The sequence below is a fragment of the Frankliniella occidentalis genome, unplaced genomic scaffold, assembly GCF_000697945.3.
Source record: "Frankliniella occidentalis isolate FOCC.00 unplaced genomic scaffold, Focc_3.1 Scaffold88, whole genome shotgun sequence".
Classification (NCBI taxonomy): Eukaryota; Metazoa; Arthropoda; class Insecta; order Thysanoptera; family Thripidae; genus Frankliniella; species Frankliniella occidentalis.
In genome coordinates, this window is record NW_026267217.1 from 483287 (window position 1) to 483563 (window position 277).

A 277-nucleotide genomic window follows, 5' to 3' on the forward strand; every position below is an offset into this window, starting at 1 on the left:
ATATTTTGGTACAAATTTTAGAAAATTTACAGTGGGGTAAATTATGGCATCAGAAAACAACCATAGATTCTAAAACACCCCTGTCGTGAAAAGTGACTTTAGATGGCCAACAAAGTTTGGTGCCAGAGAGAAAATCATTCAAGCTTACGCAAAGAGACTGTACACTAGAATAAAATAACTGGACCAGCTGTAATCACTGTGACGCCAACTCAACTTATATCTGATGATTCCATGAGCCGCACGGCTGATGTCCAGGACAGATGCACCTCCAGGCCGA